This window comes from Dipodomys ordii, unplaced genomic scaffold (genome assembly GCF_000151885.1).
Source record: "Dipodomys ordii isolate 6190 unplaced genomic scaffold, Dord_2.0 Scaffold61, whole genome shotgun sequence".
Lineage (NCBI taxonomy): Eukaryota > Metazoa > Chordata > Mammalia > Rodentia > Heteromyidae > Dipodomys > Dipodomys ordii.
Genome location: NW_012267277.1, coordinates 6,317,620 through 6,326,328, shown reverse-complemented (window position 1 = coordinate 6,326,328; position 8,709 = coordinate 6,317,620). Strand labels below are relative to the sequence as shown.

At 42.9% G+C, this 8,709-nt stretch overlaps 1 pseudogene; it reads left to right on the top strand.

Annotated features, from left to right (window-relative positions):
- Positions 1-307: 307 nt before the first annotated feature.
- LOC105989934 lies at positions 308-3,672 on the top strand (annotated as a pseudogene).
- The last annotated feature ends 5,037 nt before the right edge of the window (positions 3,673-8,709 follow it).

Genomic DNA, 8,709 nt, shown 5'->3' with positions numbered 1-8,709 from the left:
AAAGAGGTTATTGGGACACTGCCCCGATATCAAGAAAATAGAGACCATCACTGCTTCATATGAGAAAAGCTGGCAAGGCAGAAACTACAGGTTTCCTCAGACGAGGGGCCTGAACCTCAGCCAGGGGCCAAAGGCCAGAGTGAAGTAGGTGACATTAGTAACTGGCACACGAAGGGGAGACTTAGGAGAGAAGACTTAAGCTGAGTGTCAAAAGCCTCCTAAATGTCAATCACAATGAGAAGCAAAGCTGTGGATGCAACCTTAAGAGACAGAGGGGGCATAACCAATTCACAGAACTCAGATCCTCATGGCTGATACCAAGAATAAGTGAGTCTGTGGACGGAGCTGGAGAGCAGACTTGGAGGTGGCATTCAGGACCTGCCCAAGAATATCTGCCCCGTAACACATGCCTATAATAGGTACCATGTAGGTTCGCTGTATATCTCGCTATGGTTTGGATGTCTTGTTGAAATTTGATTCCCAAAGTAATGGTGTTGGGAAATAGTGGCACTTAAAAGAGGTGTTTGGGTTTAACAGGCCGCGGTGGTAATTTCCATTGCTCTGCATCCTCTCTTATAGGACAGGTTTGGACACAGTGACAAGGGGTTGTTAAAAAAAAAAGGCCAAAATCCTTCATTTCTGTCTTTTCTGCACACGGCCACTCACTCTTTCTCCTTTCCACCATGTTATAACACAACACAAGGCCCCCACCTGGAGCTAAGAAGATGTGTGGCCATGCACTTGGACTTACCAGCCTTCAGAACTTTGAGCTAGTCTCGGGGAATCAGAGCAACAGAAAGCAGAGTCAGATACATGTGTATGTCAATTCATATATAAATATTCATACTCTGATGCAGACCTCAGAAGTTATTCTCTGACCCGGGAGCAGGGTGACTGGTAGCCGGTGAGAACAGTATCGTGGTACCACAGATGAACCTACTGGGACAATTCATGTCCTTTGAAGCTACTGCTAGCCCAGAAGCCACATGGGACACTGGAATCCAGGGATATTGGGACAGGGAGGGAGATTGCTTCATTAACAGAGTTACTTAAAGACTTGTGCTTCTCAATGTTTTTTTTCCATATAGGTTCTAGATCAGTGAATCCTCACGAGAAAAAAATGTTTAAAAAAATATAAACATCCTCCATCTCCTTCCATGAATGTCATGAATCACAGCATCTGTCAATCAAATTAGCTTAACATTTCCTTAGCCCAACTGGTCCTAGAGCTGCTGGAGGTACCATTAGATGAAGTAAGGCCTATATGCTGCTTTGGCCCTGGGTCTAGCCTGGAGGATTGGGATGGTGGGGGAGGAGTCCCATCTGTTCGCAGGCACACTAATCCTGAAGGGAAGTCTCCCTCATGGACCTTTTTAACCTCACTTTCACCCCATGTGCATTAGCACATAGGAGCCAGAGAACAACTGTTTATTTGATCTTCACAGCAGAACCTTGGCCCCCTTACTACCAAGCTTGGTTCCTCCACAATGTGTGTAAATAACACACAACTGCTGCTGTTCCCTGGGGTCTTAGAGCAAGAAAAGACAAGCATTTAATGAAGGTCTCCCAGGGAAGGGGGTTATTAAATAAACAAATGCCACATTTGGCAGCCTCACCTGCTGATTTACTCCAAATATATATGGCCATTATTTACTCTCCCTTTCACAAGCTGTATTTCATTAGCTTCAACACTGACAATAGAAAAGAGAGCAAGGAAACCAACAACTGTAAGGAGCAAGCAACAGCTGTCCACAAGCTGTCTGGCTTAGGGCAAAGCCCTGGGCAGGGATTTATCCCAATTCTATGGAGATCCTAGTGACCCATAAGATATTCCTCCTGCAAGAGTTCTGCCTGTCTGCCCACTTGAGGACACCACTAAAAGATACGACCCTCTCAATCACAGTGAGCCAAGAGACAGGTGATGTGCTGTCTCCTGTCCCTGATATTCTAGTCTTCTCTCTCTTCTCAGACACTGAATTTGTACCACTTACTCTTAAAATTGGAGTAGGAGGGCATCATCTTCCTTCCTTTCCTTCAATAATGATTCACCAGTGCAATCTCAATTGCTATAAAATGCTGTACATGGATGGCTCAAATTTTCTCCACAAAAGGATCTTCATTTGACAGGTAGTCACTCAATTTCCATAATTATCTCTCTGACACAAAGCATACACACAGATAACTACAGGGCCCTGTTTTCCTGAAGCCATAAATGAGGAGAGCTATCCTGACAAAGGACGTCTGGGGTTTGTTGTTTCCTGATTTGTGAATATATGTATGTGAGCCATCTCACAGAACCATAAAAAGCCAGTTACTCCTGACAAATTCTGAGCAAACAAGCAAGTTGTTCCCCATGACAAGCCCCGGCCTCATCCTGTGCTTGTAAAACCCTCTAACTCTCACATCACCCTCCCCTCTACTGGTCATCATCCCTCACCCTTGCTTGCACCCTGTCTATTTCTCTGCATGCTCAGTGGCTTCCAAATGCTGCTACAAGTAGGAACCCCATAGGAGTTGCTGTCTAACCCTAGTATTCTCATTTAATTGACTGGCGTGGCATCCGGAGCAATGAGACTTCTAGTAGCGTCCCAGGTGATCCTAAATGATAGCAGATTTGGGGGAAAACACAAGAATCCTGGTAAAAAGAAGTCACATGAACAACAGGGCCACCATGACCCCATTTCTCACTGGTTATTAGAGTGGTACATGTTAGTTTACTATTCTGAGCCTCTCTCTCTTTATAGAATAGATAATAAATATATGTACGTGTATATATATTTATATACAGATATACATATATTTCTTTAAAAATTGCAATGACTCAGAATACATATGGCTATTTTATTAGATGATGTCATCTCACAAAATATCACATAGTGGTAAATGCAAGAGTTGTCCTCCCTGTCCCTTACCACCAAAGGGCTCATGTTCTAATGGATGTCGATAAGTTATATAATGAAGATGTGGGCCTACTAACTCATGAGGCTTAGATGAGATGTGAGGTTTGAGATCTTATGATGGGGTGAAGATATTTTGCATGTAGCACAGATATCAATCATTGAAGCCAGAGGGCAGAACAACAGACAGAAAAATCACCCTCTAACCCCTAGAATTCATAACTCTTATGTTACAAGGCAAAGGGTCATGTATGTTGCTACCCTTTTTCCTAGGCTGTCTTTGCACCCCAGACAAATCTCTACCACTGCCTTTTATGGCTGTGTGGAGCTTTTGTCTGCTTCATAGCCATGCTGTCCAAGGCCTGCTGCAGTCCATTCAGGTCTACTGCCACCGCCATGGCCCACTGCAAACGTCATAACGGCCCCATCAAAGTGAACGGGTGACCCTTGGAGAAGATCAAGCCTCGAATGTTGCAGTACAAGTTATTGGAGCCTCTTCTGCTTCTGGGGGAAAGAGCGGTTTGCTGGCATGGACAACCATGTCTGTGTGAAAAGCAGTGGTCATGTGGCTCAGATTTAAGCTATCCATAAGTGCATCTCCAAAGCGCTGGTGGCCTATGACCAGAAATATGTGGATGAGGCATCCAAAAAGGAGATCAAAGATATCCTCATCCAGTACGACTGCACCCTGTTGGTGGCTGATCCCAGGTGTTGTGAATCCAAAAAGTTTGGAGGCCCTGGGATCCGTGCCTGCTACCAGAAGTCCTATCAGTAGGCCCATCATGGGTCCAGATTGGGGCTCACCATTGTAATAAAGATTGTGGGACTTTAAGGTTAAAAATAATCTCTACTGCTTGAGCCTAAATTCTTCACCCAAGGACAACTGATTCATTGAACAACAGCCACATTTCAGTGAAAAGATCTATCCAAGTTGAATGTATAAGAAGAGGAGCATAACCTCTCTTACAGAAGTTGGGAATCATGAACACAAACTTTTTCCATTGATAGGAGGAGGAGAAGATACACAGGAAGGATCCATGAGGCAGGAAGGCGATGACATAGTTGAAGGTGGGCCCGTGGAAGTCAAGAGCACTGGAAGTCAGTAGGTAGAGAATATATTGATATGGGAAAGAGTTCATTTTAGTAGAAGCAGAAACAGAGGGTAACCAACACCAGAAGATAAACCAGATCCTATACAATGAAAAGGAACAATAGGATAATGTAATCACCAGGAAGTATCCTAGTTCCTAGCAAATAAGGACTAATTCTCTGTATGGTCAGACTGCATGGCTATTTCTAGACTTCAGAATTATTCCTCTGCCTTAATGCTGGCCGGGCCTTACAATGCCATACCCTCTTAAAGGGTGAAGGGGCACTGTAACAAAGTATCAGCAGCACACTTTCATATACCTGTTCGCTAAATCCTTAGATGCATTGCTATTCCTAGTTTGTAGATGTCAAAAGGAAATACATAAGTGTTGCAGTCTCATAGACTTGCCTTAGGATTTCAAATTGCGGCTCCACTAACTCCCTGATACATGATCTTCGGAAAGTCTCTTGAAATCTTTGAGCTTTAATTTTTACCTCTGTAAGGCTGGGAAATTGGTACCTTACCCAGAATGGTTGCTGAGTAGAATAAATAAGTTAATATATGCAAATTGCCTAGTAGTAGAGGAGGTATTCATTATATATTGTTTGCCTTCCCTTCCTTCTATTTCATTTGCATATAATTCTTTGAAATGAAAAGGCAAAGATTTCCAGTGTTTATTTCCTATACTATTATCTATTGGTTATTCTGTGTACACTTGCCAAAATGAATCAAGAAACAATTTCCCCCAAATTATTTCTGGTATGATGAGATCTGAAATGATACTTTACTCTGACCTTCAGGTCCCAGTCCAGGACTCTCTGGAAACTTGTAAGAAATATGAGTGACAGCCAGTAGGTCCATCATAGAGACAGAACACACCTGGCCACCCAGTGTCACAGCTCGTCAGCTATAGAAACGCAGCTCACCCTTTGATGATAGCAGCAAGAAAAATGAAAAACTCACATTGAAGTTACTTCATAAGAATTAATAGAAGGATCGCTTATACAAAGGGAGAGGGGTTGTGTTGAAGGGACCCCCCCTAAAGGGCTGTGGACTGTCTCAGGAATGGGATAGCACAGCAGGCCTGAACTGATGAAAAGTAGGAAGGGACACAAGAACAAGGAGGAAACTGTAAAAGGAGTTGCCTTAAAAGGAGCATCCAGCTAGGCACTGGTGGCTCATGCCTTTAATACTAGCTACTGAGGAGGCTGAGATATGAGGATCATGTGTGAAGCAAGTCCAAGCAGGAAAATTCAATAGACTCTTATTTCCAATTAACCACCAAAAGATCTGGAAGTAGAGCTGTGGCTCAAGTGGTAGAAAGCCAGCCTTGCGTGAAAAAGCTAAGGAACTGTGTCTATCTAGGCCCAATACTGGCACACGCACATGCACGCACGCACACACACACACACACACACACGCGCACGCGTGGAAAAAAAGGAGCATTGACCTTCTGCAGGAAGCCTAAGGCAATCCAGCAAGAAGGAAGCTAAAATGGATGGAATGTCTAGATTTCACTCTTCTTTTCTCCTGTCTGGAATTCAGCAATAGCCAATTCCAATAGGCAGCCAAGGAACCAGAAGGTCCAAGAACAGACTGACAAACAGATAATCAGGCTGAAGCAGTTTACACAGGGCAGAATGGTTCCCTAGAGGGACAAGCAGAAGACAGCAACTCAAAGATCCAAGGTGAGACCCTGCTGCTCCATGCAGAACTTTCTATCACTGCCCACAGTTTCCACAAATCTAAGGGAGCTCGTGTAAATCTGACTCTCCCTGGGTCCGAACATACTTCTTAAAGAAGAGAGAAATGAGGAGAGGAGCGTAGCGTTGTAAGGGCCTCGGACACATTTTTGTGGCCTGTGCTAAGCAATGCGTTCTCCTCATCTCATTAAATCTTTGCTGACCTGGGAAGGTGCTATTGGTCCAATTTTGTAGTAACAGAGGAAATAAAACACCAAAAACGGATGAAATACCCAGGCCTAGTGCTTATTTCTAGAGTGATCTTCATTTAGACCCCACCCCCACCCTCCAAGCTTATTTTACTCTACATATCAAACACTTCCATAAAACCACGCTGGCTTGCATAGATTATCATTTTTTATCTGGTATCTAGTCTCTTGATGAGCCGAAAACCACAGATGGTCACCTATCCATCTTGCATCTTCCTTTGTTTCTGTGCTAATAAGATATAAGCCTCACATACGTATCAGCTGAATATATCACATCATGAAATCTTTCAAATCTCCACAATACTATTTTTCCTCAGTTTAAAAATAACTTGTTTTGCCAAACATGCAGAAACTTCTTTTCTTAAAACAGTCTGATTTTTTTTAAACACACATTTCGTATTGAGATTCACAACTCATCACTCCCACAAGAAATACCCCCAGGCTCCTTGTCTATTCAGGCAAGCACTTGGTAAATTCAGGAAAACAGTTTAGATTAATTTCAGCCTGCCATCTACTAGGATTCTGGGTAGCCTTCCCTTGTGCAAACTTTTTAAAAGAATTATTATGTTTGTTTCCTTAAGGATATACCATAACACTCCTCAAACCAGACTCTTTGGATAAAGCTTGATTGCTAATAATAAGAACAATGAAATGATTAATGACACTGGCAGGGCAGTTCTGTCCAGCTGACACAGTTTGTGATATCACTAGTGAGGGTTTCTAAAAGCCCTCGAGTATCTTTCTGACATTCCATCATTAGCTCATTTTGCATTCTCTGCAGGGCAGCAAAGGTGAACTGGTATAGGCTCCTAGTAGAAGTTGAAGCCTGAGGCCCAAACAACTCACTTCCACCCTTCCATACTCACCTCCTATTTTCATTTACTGGGAACACATTAAACCTTGCCAGCAGTAAACACAGGACAACAGCAACAGTGACAGGAAAGGAGTTCACAAGTGTGCCTGGAAGATTCCCTCAGATTTCTGTTCCTCTGTGTCATCACAGAACACCTCTTTCCTTAACAATGAACTATCCCAGCTTGGCAAGTACCTTTTTCTTTTCCCCATTCTCATTTCATGTCCAATGACAATTCAGTAGATCGTGGTGTCCTCATTATAACCACGATTAAAGAAGAGATGAGCCAAAAGATCACCAGCAAGCTAGTATTGAGACTACAACTGGCATCTGTGTCTTCTGAATTTGTTTTGCAAATTGTACCTAACTCCTGGGTCTACATTATGCATCTTTAAGTGGATGACCAGTTCTAGGCTTCAAATTGACTCCTAGAGGGGATCTGGGTGCGAGAGGTTCTAGTTCTTCTATCTTGAACTATTGTGAAAGGGTAGAGTCCGTTGCCTGGCCCTCTCCACTCAGCCTTGGCTGGTGAGACCACACCTCCTTCCCTATTTGTAGAACCTCTCCACCTTCACAAGGCTACCTGACCCAAAGCCTTGGGAAACCACTGACCTGAGTGTCTCTTTCCTCTCTGCTTCGAATTCCAACTTTGGGGCTTTAAAATTTACAATCTAATATAGTGGTATTCTTTAGGGATAAAAGAATACAGATAACAGAATTAATAATAAATGGATTCCAAGAGCCAAACCAACACATTAACTATTCCAGATTTGTAATCAAATTATCTCTAAAAAGTTAGCTGATCTCGATGAGGTACTCAACTGACAGTTTCCAGAAAGCAGCTAGACAGCTAGTCCTGCAAATTGACTTGACATTTGTGATTCTCTAGGTTTTAGCGGTTAATGTCCATCCGAGGAGGAAAAGATATATGATCAGAAGACATTTGAAAAGATCTCCTCCCCTCAGGAATTCAGGGGAAAACACGCACAGAAAATCAGAGTTTAAAAAAAAGAGGATATCAAATACTCCTTTGAAAAAAAAATTACATGAAAGTGAGGAATCCTTTCCTGGAGCTCAAGTCAAAAACTTAAAATGTAAAGCGGAGATTTAAAAATATCAAAAGGGAGATATAAACCCAATGTTTTAAAAGCATAATTTAAAAATTGGTAGTATGATGTGCAGTGCCTTTTCATCTGCAAACTTTTATCCACTCCATTTTGGTGTCAAATGGCCAGAAAAATCACAATGAAATGAGAAGTTGCTTCCAATAACTGTAGGACCCTCAGGCTAGAAAGCACTTCACATCTGAGTGTCCAAATAAAATTCTCACAGTAACCCTTGGGAAAATACAAAATAGTAGTCTTCCTCTTCTTCTCCCTTCTCCTCCTTTGCTTTAAGCTGAGCATGAAGTTGTCACAGTGACAATGATCCTGTAAAACTTGGGAGGCAGGGCTCATGGTTTGAAGCCAGTCCTGGCAAAAATGTGCATAGAACTGCATCTAAACCAAAGGCTGGGCATGGTGGTGCTCAAGTGTCACAACCAGCAATACAGGGAAACACAGGTAGGATGACTTCAGCTCAGGCCAAGGCATAAAACAAGAATTGGAAAAAGTGTTTGGAGCTGGGTGCCAGTGACTCAGAGTGCTTATCCTAACCATTCAGGAAGCTGAGATCTGAGAATTATGTTCAAAACCAGGCTAGTAGGAATGTCCATAATATTCTATCTCTAATTAACCACCCAAAAGGCTCATGGTGGAGCTGTGGTTCAAGTGGTAGAGGTGCTAGCCTAGAACAAAATTTCTCAGGGACAGCACTCAAGCTATGAGTTCAAGCCCCAGGACAGGCACAAACAGGAGTTGGGAGGGCGGGGGAAGGGAGAGACTGCATGGCTGGAAATACAGCTCAAGTGATAGAGCAA